A 17,192-nucleotide genomic window follows, 5' to 3' on the forward strand; every position below is an offset into this window, starting at 1 on the left:
GTATTATTTTAAGCAACACATTAAGTTAACGAAACACTTGAGACAAATGTAATTAAAGTCAGATCCACTCGTGTCTTAGACGGGGCAGTGATATCATAAACCTGTTAATGCATTCAAACACTTTTTCTTTTACCAGCTGTATTCACCTTGCAGGTGCAGCTATGCGGCTTTTATCCTGGATAAAGTGTTTAAGGATGTTTAAAGTTTAACTTCTTCATATGTCTAATATATTATAGTTGACTTGTTTTCATTCAGGAAGTATGACGCTGAGCTGTCAGTATGCTTCTCCATGTTTGTGATTGGTCGAATGCTCCAAATACCACCCCTTTCATGTGAACGCGCACCTAACTAGATAGGACACGGCTGGCTTGAGCGATCCACTTGATAACCCGCGTCGTAGTACAGTTTAGTGGGAGCGCGTATGTTTTGGATTAGGCCAACCGGCAAACTCAAACATATCCAGGTTATGTTGAACCAGCTTCGTAGTACAGGCCTCAGGTCTCCCTTGAAAAAGAGATCGATGATCTCAATGGGATTTACCTGGTTAAATAAAGGTTCGAAATGAAATGAAACAATACAAATTATAATACTGTCATTCTCTACATTGTCACTGTATTTTATAATTATTGTCTGTTTTTCTTTTGATGTTTTTCTTTTCTTTATTTCTTTTCATGGCTTGCACATTTGTTTTATTGTACATTTTTTTGTTTTGGGTTTGTTTGCCGTTGTTGTTTTTTACTTTATCCTTTTTGTTGTTTAAATTATCTTACTAAACATTTTTTGTTTAGTTTTGCCTATATGTGGTGTGCAGGAAGAGGAGGGAGTGAGTGGGGAATTTAGAGAGTGTGCTGTGATAATAAAATGTATATCAAATTGTCCCTGTTATTGTCTACTACTATGAAATAACGAGACGCATAAAACCTTTTTTATTATATATATATACATCTATATATGTATACATATATATTTATATTCAATTGAATTATATATTGTATGTCTTTTTACATTTTGTAATATACATGCTGGTTTGTTTGATATTGTACAAGAGTGATTTGATTTTTGAAATTCTCCGACCTTTACTCAATCCATCAATCAACAACTTTATTAATCCCGCAAGGGGCAATTGGTTATGAGCAGCAGCTTATGTCCTGTACACAGGCAGGAACATACAGGAAGAAAACACACAGATACACCCGGGAGCACAGATGTGGATCATTCCAATTTACACTATAAATAGTTCATAGTATCACAATAATAAATAAATAAATAAATACTAGCTATTGATATGATAAGTTTGTTTTATAGGTATTAATTCAAATATGTATTACAGTTCCTAATAAATAGTAGGTTTCATTAGACTCAAATATAAGCATACACTAACTGTATATATAAACGTGGTGCCCCTTTCAAGGATCTTATTGGAAAATGTATGAATAACAATGAACAATATTTATTTTTTAATATGATATATTTTTTATATATTTATGTCATCTTAATTACTAATTACTTCTCATAGAATTTGTTAATGCCTTTTCAGCTACTGCAATCATAATTTTAGTGACACAATATTATGAAACCCTGTTGGTAAACCCTCTGAACCTTCATGTTAAGTAATATTGAAAATAATGATCATTTCTTTTAATGCATATAAAATGTATATTTGTTAATACCCAGACTTGCTCATGCCAAATCCCAGCTTCACATTTTTTGTGTTATATCTCTCACAGGCTCCGCCCTCTACTGGACTCTATGGGTACTACCTTATCATGCAAGCATTCACCTACTGAGATTTCTATAGACGTAGCCGGCCCCGGGGCGGGCCTACCTGAATGAGTGCGCATCTCACTTCCGTATAAATGGAGGCCTCGCCTCCTGACCACCATCCTTTACTCTTCAACGAGCGGAAGTGATAGCCTAGCACTGAGTCTGAGACGTATTCTTTGAAAGAAAGGAAGAAAGAGAAAGAAAGATAGCGGGTGCCGATCCCCACCACCTCTGCTTTGAGTGTTTGGGGGACCAAGATATGGCCGAGGTGGTGCCATTTCACGTTCGCCATCCCTTCCGAGTCTGGCGTCCATGGAAGTCCACCGCCCAGGGCTGTACTCTCCTTGGATAATGATCATGGCGGCGGTTGTGGGCTACTCGCTCATTGCTAGAGATGCCCCCGCCTCACCAGGTCAGAGCGATTATTGGGCCGCAAGGCCGAATAAGTAGCTTGGTCCACGAGCCTTGCCCCAGGCCGGGTTCCCCCGGGGACCGGTGCTCGGTGGCTTCACATGATATAGGGTCGACCCTACTTCATCACAGGCCACCGCCGCTGCCTGCCTTGTGATGTCCCTGGGATATCACGTCGCAGGGCATTTTTCCAAAGAAGACCGTGTTGATCTCCTGGGAGCCCCCCGTCTTTACGGAAGGGCCCTACGGATCGATCTCCTTGCTCACGGGATAAGGAGTAATCGCAGCGTGGCTGATTCTTGCCCATCCCCAGCGGAAGAAACACTGTCCTACACTCCCCGCCCCCGCTGTAAACCCCAGTATAGGGAGCCAGCAGGTGGGCGTGTGCACGTGAGTAGAATAAACCGTGTGCTGTCAAAGCACTGTGCGGGTTCAAGAGACGCTATTGCCGGCGTGCTGTTGTCAGAAAACACAATGCATTTCACCGCTGAATAGAGAGGCGAAGTCCCTCCCCTTCCGGGAGCCTCCATGGGACCCCGGAAGCGGAAAATTATACATTGAAGTAAATGGAGAGAGAAAAGTTATCTTTTGATCCCGTTTGAATTGTGCCACGAATGACACATATGATGTTTGTCAATCTTAAACAATCATTTCCATGTAAAAAAAAGTAGCAGTTTGTCTTAAAACTGTTGAAATATAAGACTATGAAAAATACGCAACTAGAAAGACTACAAATCCCAAATGCATTCTGGGTCGCGTAAGTGATGTCATAGGCGATAATGCTCCAAGACTGGTTGCGACTCGCAAAGCAAAGAGGAGGAAGAAGACTGATTTATTCCCTCCAATAAATATAAGAGATTGCTCCAATAAATTCACTTTTACAAGATGCCTGTGTGCTTTGTACCAGGTTGTAATCACAAAAGAGATCATACCACTTGCTCGTTCTATCGCTTCCCGTCTTATGAAAGGACCAGGAGTCGTTGGACCAAACATATCAGGTAATATACATGTTTTGCATGGAACATAGTCAAGTTAGCTACCTAGCTAGTAGCGAGCATGTTAGTTAGCATTACATTACATTACTTAGCCTTGTCATTTGTATTAGCCTTAACATGAAGTAAACCAAAATGTTAAACAGTAAGAGTAGTCATGATGGTAAGTATTTTGTGAAACATTTGAAGAGTAGCCTATCGGCGCCTCCACCAGGTGCTAAGGGGGCGGGAGGTAGGCTAACGCCACATTAGCATATTTTCTACTTCATGCTATCTGCACAAATGGTTAACATTGAACATTAAAAGATCAGGCAGTTCAGGGAGTCGCAGGCAGGCAGGCAGGCAGGCAGGCAGGCAGGCAGGCAGGCAGGCAGGCAGGCAGGCAGGCAGGCAGCTTTGCATGACATTCTTCTGGACGTGTTTCATTGTGATGATAGTGAGAGTAAGTCAATCTGTTTGTTGGAAAGACAGTAGTTGAGTGATTACTGAGAGAAAATTATTAAAAGAGATAATTATTCAGTGTTGTTACTTTAAAGTGTTGTTACTGACCTTTTTCTCTTTTATTTTCTTTACCTCACCTGTAACTGCTGAGACCCTGAGGAACATGCACACTGGACTGACCTGCTCTGGCAACCTGATTTCCACTGTACGTAATAGTATTTGGTTATGGTATATTATTTATATACATCAAAGGCACAATGCACCCCCCAGAGACACACATGTATTGAGTGTGATATTTTGCATTGGTCATGTGAAATCATCTTTACATACTAGAAAACTGTAGGAGCGGCAACTTGTTTTGAAATTGAATTTTTAATATCCGATAATAAAGTTGATCTGTTTTCTTTATTCTTCTCTCTTCCCAGCTCCATCCATCACCATTCTCTGTTCCTGCAGGTCCTGCTTGCTAATCAATGCTTTATTTTTTTACACAATTACAAATAAAGTCAATGTATTGTATGACATGAAGTTGTGCTTCATTCTGAGTCAATAATTAATTCATTTTGCCTTCAACTGCAAAATGATTGTGGACTGCACCGACATCCATGTAGCAGCCTCCCTGTAAGATGAACCAGGCAAAGTTGACACTCAACATACAGCTGTGCTCTTAAGTTTACATGAAGAATTGTTGAAATATTGGTAATAACAGGTTTAAATGATTATTAGTAATTAATTGTCTCACTGTAGATGAGCAGACAGGGAGCCAGACGAGAAAAGCAGAATATGCCGCTGCCATTTTCCACATGGAAAAGAGAAAGGGCCAAGTGTATTTGAGTGGACAAAAGAAAAATCCCAAATACGAAAAATAAAATTATACAATTTACAGATATGTATACAAATATATATATATCCTATATACACCATCATGTATAATGATGGTGTATGATGTAGAAGGAAGTGTGGTAGATAACAAGTAAATACAGAGTTACATACAGATCCATGTTACAGCAAAAGATGGAATAACTAAGAAGCACGCAGTATAATAATAATAATTACATGCAACAATTAAATAACTGCTCAGCATCTCCACCACAATCCCAATCTGCTGTGTCCTGTTTACCTCCCCTCTGCATAACACCCCATCACACATACGAAACACAACGCAGAGTCCGAGGGTGCTAAGAGTATGTTTATTTAAATGTCCTCCTCTCTAATGGCCAACACAGGGAGCATATGTTGGGTGTAGAATTGTTCCAGGAGGAGGAGATTTCCATGCCATGCAGGGTCTTTGGGGATGGGGATGATGATCGCTTCCTTCGTGGTCCACAGTAGCAGAGACTCCGGTCTGTGATGTGCAACTGTTATATAATATAAAATACATTTTTGAAAAACATTTGATCAACAAAAAAGGATTTGGTTAGGATCTAGAGTCAGTGTGTAGTTTATTAATTAATCAATGCTCTCTACATTAGGAAAACACATACCAGTGTACCAGAGGGAGTCACACACAGCTGTGCCTAGATAACCAAACAAATTGACAACAGGGATGCAAACTCATCAGGTATGAAAAAGGTGACAAGGATCCGAGCCCCCCGACCCCACAGAATATCGGCTTTAAAATTAGGAATAATAGAGGATTTTAGCAGTCAGAACAACTAAAGCAGCAGTGTTAATAATAACAGAAACGCCAAAGAGTCACATCTAATAGAAATATATAAAAAGCATTTATTTTAATTGTGTAGCAGTCAGTTTATAATTTTGGCAGCACTGTTGAGCATTTTGAAAATGTATTTTCATGCCTCTGTGCAAGGCTTAGTCTTTCTATCTTTATAGCCACATGGTGTAAAGTAACTAAGTTCATAAACTCAACAAGTACTATAATTGGGCACAATGTTGAGATACTTGTACTTTACTTAAGTATTTCAATGTTTTGCTACTTTGTTCTTCTACTCCACTACAGTTCAGAGGTAAATGGTGTACTTTTCCTCCAATACATGTATTTAATCCCTTTAGTTACTTTACAGATGTGGATGAATGATGTGAAATATCATCAAGTGTTAAATCAGACTTTAGTTCCACCTGGAGTAAATCCACAAGCTACCCTGCAGTATACAAAGTCATTCAAACTAGCTGCACCTTTACCAGCTTTGAGAACACTTTCATGATCAATCATTATAAAACATATCATATTATTCTGAAATGGACCAATCTGCAAAATGACTACTTTTACTGTCGCTACTTTCACTATATTTTGATAATAATACTTTTCTACTTTTACTTGAGGAACATTTGGAATGCAGGACTTTTACTGAAACAGAGTATTCCTACACTCTGGTACTTCTACTTTTACTCAAGTACAAGATCTGAGTACTTCTACTTTTACTCAAGTAGCCTACACGATCTGAGTAGGCTACTTCTACTTTTAATCAAGTCCAAGATATATACTTATACCACCTCTGTTTATAGCCTATGAAAAAAAAGATTAGAAAACGAAGGCTAAAGCTAACGTTAGCAGATAGTGACAATGTATGCTAGTTAGCTAGCTCAACGATAAAATTGCGACGGGAAAAAAAACTTTTCAGTGCACATCACGCTCTGCCGCTCCGACAGGGAGCTCTACCCTGAACACCTGAACGGCCCGTTCTAACAGCTGTTCACCAGCGGTCCAGTCTGTGCCACAGTGACTCCGGACGCACAGTTAATATTAACGAACGCACCGTAGGTAATGTTGCTGCTGAAGCTAGACCATCATCGCCGAGCAGCAGGGGCTTATTATACATCATGAGCAGAGCCGACAGGCAGGAAGACTCGAGCACACAGCTCGCGCTTCATTATAATATATAAAAAAAAGCTCGCGGCCGCACATTAATCCGGGTCCCAGACCCCCTCCCATACCCCAAAATATTTTTATTGCAGATCTACATGAATCACACAAACGACCTATTTTGAATTCAAAACGGAGAATTTCGCCGAAAGGTGACAAGTTTGCATCCCTGCCGGGACAAGATAACCAAAATCCTTGAGTCTACACACAGCAAATAAACTCAAATGACACAACGAGATGTAAAAAGGAGATCACACATATAGTCGATATAAAACTGGCCGCTTCAATCTGAAGAGCAACTAAAACAAAACACGGGAGTGTATCTTGTTCTTGTGAACACTAATGTTATCCACAGCATACACAGACACCACGAAGTTCTTAAGGAGAAAACTAGTTGCTAAAACAAAACACGTTAGTGTACCTTGTTAGCTAGCTGACATTAACCTTAAACATTGCACTCATATTACTAACTGAAACCTTGTAAAGCCGGTCCCGCATGCTGGCTCTTACAGAACCGCTCCCTTTCGTGTATGTACAGCTCTCAACATGCCCAGACTTGTAGTGATTTTCACCTCGTTTTATACTTTTTCGCCTCCTTCTGAAAGAAACAGGTGAAATTTACTAACGTGACAGCCATTTTTGTGATGGTGACGCGTATTGTGCGAGACCAGAGACCTGTAGTTCACTGAGCGGTTTCACACAAAAAAATTGTAACTTCACAGTTTTACGACACATTTTTATTTTTTGACTTGCAAAATGTTCTTTTAATTTGACAAACATCATATGTGTCATTCGTGGCACAATTCAAACGGGATCGAAAGAGGACTTTTCTCTCTCCATTGACGTCAATGTATAATTTTCCGCTTCCGGGGTCCCATGGGTCGGAAGTAGATGGGCGGGACTTCGCCTCTATGGGAAATACAGCGTTAATACGTGGGCGCGCGGCCCTCGTGAGAGTGGCCGCGGTGCGTTCAGGGACCTCCGCAGGGGAACGGTGGTTTACGTTTGTAAACTCTAGTTCTAGAGTGATGTGTGTGTGTGTGTGTGTGGGAAAAATGCATTCAGTGAGAACGAGTGAATTTATCCCAGAGTAAGCAATATATAGTAATATCTCTCCACAATTCCACTTTTGCCCATAATGTCCGTTTCGAAGAGACGGCATTGTGGCGGCGCGCGCGGCCCCCCTCCCCTGAGGGCGGGCCGCGGTGCATTCAAAGACCTCAGTAGAGAGAAGAGTCACCGCAGCGCGCGCTCCTCCACAGGCTTTTCTGCAGACGAGGGAGCGCGGCGCGACGGTGAGACGAATTCGGGAGAGGTGCCGGCACGGAGATCTCGTCCCCGCGGCGCCCTCCACCTCTTCAGCCCACCCCATGGAACCGGCGTTCCGGCACTCACGGGAACGGGCTGCCCGTCTTCACGGATCTGACTGGCCTGGCGGAGGGAGAACATCTCTCCGCCCGGGACGAGAGGGCGAATCCCGCCTCCTCCCTGTATAATGCACAGATCACTACGTTTTCTAATAAGAATGAGGTTGATCTGTATCCAAATCTGAGTGTCTTTTGTTTCCACAAATGCTACACTTACACACAATGTTATCCGTACAAATCCCCCATTCGCTGCCCCAGCTGTAGCTCCTGTAAAGGAGGTGGCTAGTGGGCATGCGCAGATGAGAGGGATGAACCGCAGGGAGTGCTATCTAAACGAGAGCGCTATGCGGGTGCAGGGACATTATGGCCGGCGTATTGCTGTCACACTACGCCTAGAGCAAAGACTCCAATTAATGCAGTTTTCCATAGTGGTAAAGGCTGCATTATGGCGGAGCCCGCACTCACACAAGAGCGCGTGGCGGTGCGTTCAGGAACCTCAGTAGAACACTACGCCTATAAAGACTCCGATTAAATGCTGTTTACCAGTGGTAAAAACAGCACTCACACAAGAGCGCACGGCGGTGCGTTCATGGACCTCAGTAAATAATCGGCCCTTTCTGTGTCGACCCTCCATGGGCAAATCTTCCCTTCACGGGGAGTTTTGCGGCGGAACGGGTCACCAGAGAGTATCACAGCTTCATAGCTACGGCCCCACAGCTGAGGGCTTTCCATTAACACAATGTTATGGGGAATGGAAAATCAGCTGTGTGCTAACAAAGGTGATGGACAGGAAGCTTTTTCTTATTTCAGGCAATTTCAGGCCATATACAAATTGATTTAGAATGTGCGGAATCAAAACAAATTCAAGTGATAAAAATACTCCAAAAAATGGATTTATTATTTCAACGTCTATCCTGCTGAGAGCAATATCACAAAACAAAGAAATAGAAACATTAAAAAATGTAACAATGTGTGGCATACAGCTTTGTATGACTTTGCTCTTGAACTCTAAAGAGTTTTTCCAACAAATAAGAAAAATGCGTAAATATGTATACAAGACAAAAGCCAGGGGCAGAATGACTGTCGTTGTCGTCATCAACATACCAACAAGGTTGTCAAGCACAGTACTGATACAAGACAATTTTACAACAGGCCAATTGGCACAGAATACCCTAGGTATCTTATTGCCACACAATGGAAGTCTTCCGGCCAGATATACACATGGTTGACAAACAGCAACATACCGGTCATAAGCCATGAATGCTAAAAGTAATAGATCATAGGATGTATAGGTGACAGATGACATAGATCTGAATGAAACAAGCTGATCGTGAGATCAAATGAGTTTCAGACAGAAGGTCTCTCAAAAATCTGAAAAAGAAACCAGCAGAACCATACAGAGAGTTAATAGAAAGACACATAATACAAATATACATGGGCTCATGTAAGACTTTTTCTCTTGATATTACCACTATTATGATAAGATTAGCAGAGATAATGACAGCATACAAGAGGAGACACAGGACAAATGCTGGGTACCGGTAGATGCCTATGTTCACAAACATGGTGAGGTTAAAATAAGGGGGATACGTACCGTTTTCCATTTACCCCTATAAACAGTAAAAGAGATTGTTTGATGAATAAAGACAATTCTACAGCAGGATCCTAACAACAGTTAGTGCCGCTGCAACACCTTTTGGCCTGAAAGTGAAAGGTTAGATATAAATTGAGGCAGTTTCAGGTATTTGGAAAGCAGTGAACAAAACAAGAGAACAGAGTAATACAATATGCAAGAGGAGTACAAGTCAGTTAGATCAACAAGTAAAACATATGTTTGTTGAATTAGAATGATCACAGTCTCAATTATATCGACTGTAAACATCAAGAGGCTTCATCACGTCTGAATATCCTTCATGCAGTCTGTGTGCGTTCACAGGAACAGCTGAGAGACTGTTTATCTTTCTATGTGTTATTACATCACTGCAGTCATCACTTTCAATTTACTAACTGCGCAAAACAAATTACCCTATTTAGATATGGCATGCAGATGGTAAAATAAAAATTGCTTAGTAGATAAATTAACCTAAGCATTTATACACGAACAAACTTTGATGGCAATATCAGGCCGATGACGACAACACATATTAAAAACTATTAAAGACTAGTCATACTACAGTGTGTGTACAGGGCCCACCAAACATGTGCATTTAATGGGCACACTCTCCGGTGCGCTGTTTGAAAGAGACAGCTTTTAATAACGCTGGAAATGGCCGTTTTAGCAAATCGTATCATACAAACTTTTTTAACCCATAAGAACCTGAGGTGACGCGCATGTCACACACAATTTTAGGGTGTAGCAGGGGTGTCACTTCAAGTATACCCTTAATTTCAACTCATATAGTCCTGAAGCGACACCCAAATCACATTTCTGAAAGGTCATGTGACCATTGGGATGACCTCATGTTCAATTAGCAGCCACCTTTCCTGACTGTTTTCTCCACAAGCTAACTTCAGTCTGCCAGCTAATTTGCCCCTCTGCCCATCCTGAGGATAAAAGGTAAGATCCATCAAATCCTATGGTTGAAATATTGGATAACATGTTGTTTGTCGAATATAAATCATTGTTTAGACTTTTTATTTTTTATTCTGTGGTAAAAGAGCAAGTAAATATGTGTGTGACATAGACGTCACTGCAGGCATTTAGACTAAACTGGTAAAAAAAATAAGTGTTGTGACCTATATGTCACAATTAGAAAACTTGTCATTATCTGATCAGTTTACTTAATTCACTTATACTCAGTAATATATTGTTATTATATTATATATATATAGCTAGCTATAACTAGTAATAACTAGTTACTTATACTACTATCTAGCTAGCTACCTACAACATGGCAGGTTTAGGACTAACGTCATGTGGCACTTTACCTCACAGCTGGAAATGATAATTACCGTGCTGTAGGGTAAAGTGCTACCAACGTTACATGATGACATCAGCTGAAAGTCATGATTATTTTCCATATTTTCTTCTCTAGATGAACAGGAAAAATAGGTGGGATGGAGACAAGGACATCCAGAAGATCCTGGAAATAATCCTGGATGGAAACGAAAGTGAGGTGGAGGGATTAGGTGGTGAGGATGAAGATGAGGATGAATTTGATGATCCTGTCTTAGATCCTGATTATCAGGAGGAGCCATATGAGTCGGAAAGCGACATAGGGGAAGAGGAACCACCTCAACCAGAGGGAGAAGAACCTCCTAATGAAGAACCTCCGACTGCAGCATCCCACCGTTCTACTGGCCAAGAAAGATTCTTATGGCGAAAAAAAGCTTTTGAAACACCAGACCACACCTTCAAAGGAGAGAGGGTCCAACCTCCAGATGAGCTCCCCACTCCCCTGCAGTACTTCAGGAGGTTCATTACAGATGAGATGCTTGTGGCAATGATGGAGCAAACCAACCTCTACAGCGTTCAAACCTCTGCCACCCACAAGAACGTGCAGACCACAGTAAAGGAGCTGGAAATCCTAATCGGCATGTACCTGCGCATGGGACTTTGCCAGCTTCCAGGAAACCGTGTCTACTGGGAAAACGACACAAGGATTGGCATGGTCGCTGACAACATGTCACGCGACCGTTTCCAGACCCTCCTCACATCTCTCCACTTCACCGACAACGAGGCTCCATCCAACAGGCAAAAAGGGGATAAGTGCTGGAAGATCCGTCCATGGCTTGACATGTTCCGCAAACAATGTCTCCAGATCACCCCGATGGAGCACAACTCCATCGATGAACAGATGGTCTCGTTCAGAGGAACGCGCTGCCCCATCAGGCAATATGTGAAGGGCAAACCCCACCCCTGGGGATTCAAGATCTGGGCCCGTTGCTCATCCGACGGAATCCTATGTGATTTCCAGGTCTATGAAGGTGGCACTGGGAAAAGAACCACACTTGGAATGGGAGGAGATGTGGTCGTCAAGTTGTGTGAAACTCTTCCATCAGGCCAGAACTACAAAGTGTTCGCCGACAACCTCTTCTCTTCAGCCGCACTGGTGCGAGAGCTTCGTCAGCGGCAGATCTTCTACACAGATAACACACACACACACACACATACATACACGCACACACACACAAACACACACACACACACACACACACACAGGTAATAACAACATACCTATGGTCTCATTCTCCTTTGTTTCTAGTTTTGACTCATCTTGTCTTATTCTTTATGTATTACAGGAACAGTCCGCAGCAATCGCCTGGCTGGATGTCAGCTTGAGGATGACAAGAGTCTTGCCAAGAGAGGCAGAGGATCTTTCGATTGCCGGGTGGAGAAAGAGGGGTCCATGGCCATAGTAAAGTGGCATGACAACAGACCTGTCACCTTGATCTCCTCTCAAACAGCAGTGGAACCACAAGACAAAGCTAGGCGCTGGAGCAAACCCCAGAAGGCATTCCTTGACGTCATCCGGCCCAATGTCGTCAAAGAGTACAACACCTTCATGGGGGGGGGGTGGATCTCATGGATAGATGCCTTCTCCGGTACAAATACCACATGAGATCACGGAGATGGTACATCTACCTCTTCTGGCACACCATCATGGTAGCCCTGGTCAACGCGTGGCTGATCTACAAGAACGACTGCAAGCTGATCGGTGAGAGAGCACTGAATCTAAGAAGATTCCAGGCAGAGGTGGCAACTTGCCTCATCCTCATCCAGGCAAGAAGGGGGCGCCCATCACTTGACATGAACACTCCATCTCCTTCAGCACCTCCCACGAGAAAGAGAGTCCGTGTTGGAGTTCCTGATGATGTCCGTAAGGACCACTTTGGACACTGGCCCGTGAAATCTACCAAGCGTGGCCGCTGCACAGTCTGCAAAACAAATGCAACCACCACCCTGTGTGAGAAATGCGACGTGCGTCTCTGCTTCACAGAAGAGAGAAACTGCTTCAAAGGCTACCATTTCTAAACAGCCAGCAGTAGGCTTGGAAAGGATAGTGTAGGATGACTGGGAGGAGAAGAGGAACGGGAAGTTGTTGAGATTTAGGTGTTGTGGAATTAAAAATATTCCTGGTGATTATTGACACTCTGTTTCACGTGTTCCAAATGGTTCCAAATCTACCAGGCAACATGTTTTCTATTGTTCAGATTGTACTTTTCCTGCTGTTGATCTGAAATAATTTCTAGCCGGACATTGTTTTTTTTATTATTCAAGTGGCATTGGATGTTGATAAAAATAAAAAGTCAGCTACATTCTCAGTCTGATTAATTTTAGACAAATGAAGATTGACATTGACCTAACAGACAAAGATCCACCTCTCACCTGGTCCAGTTTGAAATGTCAGACACCTGGTGTGAAAAATGAATGAATGGCACTTGTTCTACACTAGTAATACATGGCATATTACATATAATAGATATAATACATATTGTATTGTCTCTTGAGGACAGTGTGGGACATGGACATGGTCTTTGAATAGAGTGCAATTGCGTTATCAACACAGGTGAGTCAGGTGAGCACTAATGATCAGTCCCTTGCTGCAGGTGTGGTGCTCTGGCGACAACACTTGACCTTTATTTGATGATAACTCCTTCTGGGAAGGTCTTATGGACCTTGGGGAATGGACTTGATATAATTGTTCCTTGGGAAATGTAGATGTTAAAAAACATATGGCATGCCTAGGTGTAGAGATGTTTGGTGGGGGCACTTTTGGGGCCAATAATGGCATGCGGGCCCTTTTGGGGGCAATCGGAAAATGCAAATACTCCTTTCTCTCTCTGTGCTCTTTCTGAGATGGTTTGACCATGACTAATTCATCTGAAATGGATTCCATTCCTTCTCAGCTTTCCAACCATACATAATATGCCTATGGTAACATCTTTGGAAGCTTCAGAGTTAATGGAATGTGCTCAGGAATGTCAGAAATGTCAGAAAACACTGTACATTTAATAATTTAATTTAACAATCAAATAAGACTGCAGTGACACTGATGTCACTTTTCAGATCTCTGTCATCTGGTGGTGGAATTTAGATTTTTTTTTTAGACATGTGTTCTATGTGCTCTATTCAACCTGTGTTATGCTCCCACTAATTTTTATTGAGCCAGAAATTGGTCCAGGTTCTTATGGGTTTAAACAACTATTTATTAATTTTTCCTTCTTCGTTGGCTTACCAGCTAGAGGTGCATACTGTATGCCAGCAACCAACCACAAATTGCAAAGTCGAAACTTAGAGAGCAAAGGGGACCCTTAGAGACAAGGGAAGTATTAATCAGGCAGTTATTTACAAAGCCCTTCATACAACTGCATTTGCAGTTTGTGATGCTGTCGGTACGTTGTTTGCCAGAAGTTGTAAAGCATTTGGCTTTTCTTTATTCCATTTTAAAGGCACTTTACAATTATGTAGATAACAGTGGTTAATGGTTCATCTTCTCAAACAATATATATTCTAAACTGTAAATTTGACAAACACCAACTGACGCACAACTCCAGTCGTGCCATACAGTCTGTGGAGTCACAAATTGTATGAAGTGGCCTCAATTGTGCAGGTTAACATTTGAATGATGCTGTCTCAATAGCCTCAACTCGGCTTACAAACTTAACGTCTTCTCAAAAACATATGACCACCCCAAGCTACGTCATAGCCCTAATACTGCAAAAACCGAATCGAATATTTTTCTAGGATGTTAAGCACCAGCAGTATTAGATCTCTGGTATGGTATACCGCTAAAGTAGATATTTTATTTCCAACTACTACTTGTACTTTTTGTTTAAAATAACCAGCATATAACTTAAGCAAGTTACTTTTCCAATTCAAACTTTGATTTCTACATTAATAAAGATAAGGCTCAGCGGATGGAGTCGACCGGATTTGCTAACGAGGGGCTGGAGCTGGAGCGGGGTCAAGGGTAGGAACTTGAACAAGGGATGGCGCTGAGTCAGCTGATGGAACTGAAGCTGGGCGGCTGGGACTTTGGCCTGGGCTTTAGGGCTTGGGTTCGTAGTTTAGTTGCTGGGACTTTGGAATGGGCTTGTAGTTGGGCTGATGGTGCTTGGGCTGGTAGCCAGGCTGCTGGGACCTTTGGTGCATTCCAGTTGTACTGGGAAGAGTATCTTGCAATCTTGCACCAAAGATATTGATATTGAAGTGACTGTTATTTTGTATATATGATTTTGTATATTGATTGTTGTGTTTTTTTTACTTAATTGTGTATATAGGATATACATATTTTATACATATTTTTAATGTTTTTTTCGTATTCGGGATTGTTTGAAAACGTCGATCTATCTGTCTGTAAACACAAACTGAGTAAGATTGACATTAAAGTTGACCTTGACTTTGACTATCTGAGTTCCCAGTTGGAAATTTCAACTGAAAATTAAAGGTCAGACTTTCTAAGCAGCATTCAGCATGGACTGGTAGCCGTGCTGCATGCTAAATACATTCATATTCGCAATAGCAACACACACTGGATAATATCTAACACTACGATTTATAACAAAGCTCAGAGCCCGTGCTAACGATTGATCTCTGTTTTCCTAATTGGGTTTCATGATCTTCCTTGTCCAGTTATAGACTTAACTATTGACATATGTATACCAATAAACTGTAAGCCTGTTAGTGGACTACATTCTTCTCACCTACGGAATGGAATCCTACAATAAAAGTAGAGGAAGGTTCTTCTCACTCAGGATTTATTCCTTCTGCTCAAACCAGTAATAAACTGCGAGAAAAGGTATCTTGTCTGATCTAATTGAAAACCTTTAAAGTATTCTTACATGTCTTAGAAAAAGTAACATTGCTCTTTATAGTTTTGAATGTCTTTTAATACTTTATAATAATCCTGTTATTGTTTTATTTTAAATGTTTATTCATTTGCTTTTATGTCTGCCACTGTTATTTTCTGCTGCTGTCTATGTTTGCTAGGGAACTCTTGAAAATGAATAAAGGTAAAGTAAACAGTACATTTTTTATGGACACTGCCACATATTATTTTGCTTTCATGAAGGGAGTTCAGAGGCTGGTATAATATATAACCATCACTTAAAGGTTACTGAGAAATGTTTTGGGCCGAGAGAGGATGTTCAGTAAACATAATTGACTCAAAGTAATCTGCAGTGGTCATTGTTAAGGATGACACATTATCATTGTTTCATTCATTTTATTAGGATTAGTAGAAGGTAAAACATGTATCAGATTTATATAAATATTCTGAAGTTATAATAATCATACACCAGGCTAATGGAGATTAAGAACTATATATCCCAAGAAAATAGATTATATATAAATAAAGATTATTATTATTATTAAACTTCATAATGAGCCATTGGTGCAGCCTCATACAAGTATTCAACAATAAGTTCTGTCCACCCCTGTGTACCAATCTGAGTTACGTGGAGGGATCAAAAGTAAGACAAACTATTATGAAACAGATGATGTAATGTTTTGCTTATCTTTAAGACCACAATGCACTTTAGGTCATGAGTGATGCAAACGTACTGTAATGACTTTGAGTAGTCCCCTCAGCCCCCTTAATGACCATCATACCCTGAAATCCCTAGTGTATCTTCACCAGTTGTTGAAACATAGAGCTTGGGGAATAGTGTGAATGTGTATTGGTCTGAGATAAGTTTTAATGCAAGAAAATGTGAAATTAGATTGCCTCTGATGCAATGTTTGATGTCAACACTTATGAGAGCCCGTGGGATTGAACACTTTGTTTTTCAAAGGTTATTAAGGTAGAATAACAAAGTTGGAAATGGTCAACAGACCATCGCGCCTTGGGGGCAATTAAACCCGCATAGCTACCCTGGAGGGCGGTCCTTGGTAACCAGACCAAAACAAAGATGTTTTTCAGTTGAGCAAATGGTCTAAAAAAAAAGAATGAACAACACACTTTGACATACTGACAAACTTTAGTTTGGAAACACAGGGATGACTGACCTAGTGACCTTTCATGTGTTTGTAGAGACTGTTATGCAGGTAGTGGTTTTATTATGTCATTAAATTGCAGCAAAAGTGACGTGATTTCCAGAGAAACTGCTGGTCCTTTGACTTGTGCTACTAAGACATTACAGATTTTATACGAGGTTAAACATTGAACTACTTACAGGCGGGAAGTGCAAGGTTAACTTAAAAATATTTGAGGCTGAATGAAGACAGTTAAAAGTTCTGAAAAGGATCTTTGAGCTAAGTTTTCTTTTACACCACTTAAACTTACGAAGCCTGAACAACATTTCCAAAAACGTTGTACTCTTCTCTTACAGCTTTCTCAAGACTTTCCACTCCTCCCTTTAGTCAACGTGAGCTGTTGTTACTCACGTAAATCCTGCCACAGCTTCTGACATGATCTCCAGGCACATACGCAGCTGTTGGCTCTCTGTGCT

The 17,192-nt window shown here is 41.2% G+C and overlaps 1 protein-coding gene and 1 pseudogene across 2 annotated transcripts in view; both read right to left on the bottom strand.

Moving 5' to 3' along the window:
• Positions 1-17,192, bottom strand: part of LOC307030136 (double-stranded RNA-specific editase 1-like) — a 392,337-nt gene that overhangs the window by 304,863 nt on the left and 70,282 nt on the right. The window lies entirely within an intron of this gene.
• LOC307027923 (olfactory receptor 6N1-like) lies at positions 7,669-9,526 on the bottom strand (annotated as a pseudogene). Its single transcript has 2 exons — positions 8,575-9,526; positions 7,669-7,920 (listed from the first exon to the last, which is right to left on the bottom strand). The product of its transcript is annotated as an olfactory receptor 6N1-like (transcript).

The sequence above is a fragment of the Notothenia rossii genome (genome assembly GCF_949606895.1).
Source record: "Notothenia rossii genome assembly, chromosome: 2".
Taxonomy (NCBI): domain Eukaryota; kingdom Metazoa; phylum Chordata; class Actinopteri; order Perciformes; family Nototheniidae; genus Notothenia; species Notothenia rossii.